We start from the raw sequence: 1,578 nt of genomic DNA on the forward strand, positions 1-1,578 counted from the left end.
ATGTATCCAAATATTTGATGGGGTTGCTAGTGTTGGGGTTGAGAGTTATGAAACAACATCTACGATTCCCGATCCTTATGACTTTGGTCCTAACTTAAATGAAGATATACCTTACACACAAGAAACCGGGGGGCCAACCGACACACAAGAAACCGAGGGTCAACCTCAACTCAAGAGTGTTCTTCTCGCCCTCAAGTACAAAGAAAAAATGGAAAGCTAAAGAAACATGTACTTACAAAAAGCGAAAGTTGAAGAAACTATTTTGAAGGTTATGAATGTCATGCTAGAAAAACATGGAGCACCAAAAGATGATATTGATGATTGCTTGAAGAAGTTAGAGGAACTTGGATGGAGGGTACTGTTGCATGACATGGCACTATTTGTTTTAGGCGAAAGCACCGACTATATAAAAATGTGGATGCTTTTAGAACCGACGAATTGTAAGAACTGGATTAGACTTACGACACATAAGTATGGACTACTTTAGTTGGTGGGTTTGGTTAGACTTTGTTTTTTGGGAGGATATCTATTTTGATTTACACTGTGTTTTTAGGAGGATATCTGTTTTGATTAGACTTTGTTTTTAGGAGGATATGTGTTTTGATTAAACTTTGTGTTATTGATTTGAACATATCTTTTGGATTTGTGTTTATTTTTGGGATTGGAACGTATGTCTTTTATGGTCATCTAAACTGATATCCTTATGTTGTTTTCGTGTTTAATATATGTGTTTCTCATATGTTTGTAATGTATATTATTTTTAAGGTAATACATGGATTTTGAGGAAAAACTTTTGCTAGTTATGATCATCTATGAATATAGGAAATACAAACTTTTATAAAAAATAGAATGAATAAGAGATAACACTTCTGCCTTAACATGATATGTATATATACTAGAATTGTTAGGCGGATTGAATACACAAAGTGTTGAATTGATGCGGCTTTCTCAGGATACATATATACTATTATGCAACAATTTTAAACAATAAAATTGGTTGCAAGATAGTAGGAATGTCGTTGTCGAGGAGAAGAAGGCTACATTTTTGACATATTGACCATAACGAACGCTTTAGAATGGTTAAATGAAGATTTCAGCACCCCATAGAGACTATTCAGAGAAACTTCCATGAAGTGTTTCGAGCAATGATGAAATTTGCAAAATAAGTTATATGTCGGACACCCGCTGAGGATACACATAATACATCAGAACGTTAAAGAAACCTTTGACGAATATTTTTGGTAAGTTTTCTATTATATTTTGTGAAACCAACAAGCCTATTATATTTTCTATTAATTTGCATTTTTTAATAAAGGGGGCAATAGGTGCATTAGATAGAACTCGCATACATGCAATCGTGTCGATTGATCAGCAAGCTCGTTATAGAGGTAGAGGAAGAGGTGAATGTTATCAAAAAGTTTTAGGTATTTGTGATTTTAATATGCTTTTCATGTACGTTTAGGTTGGATGAGATGGTATAAAACATGATGCTAGAGTGTTGAGAGAAGTTGCATTTAGTCCAACCTGTGGCTTTCCGTTTCATCCATGAGGTATGTACAATTTTTACTCGACTTTAAG

The sequence above is a fragment of the Cynara cardunculus genome, assembly GCF_001531365.2.
Source record: "Cynara cardunculus var. scolymus isolate 2C chromosome LG 13, CcrdV1, whole genome shotgun sequence".
NCBI lineage: Eukaryota > Viridiplantae > Streptophyta > Magnoliopsida > Asterales > Asteraceae > Cynara > Cynara cardunculus.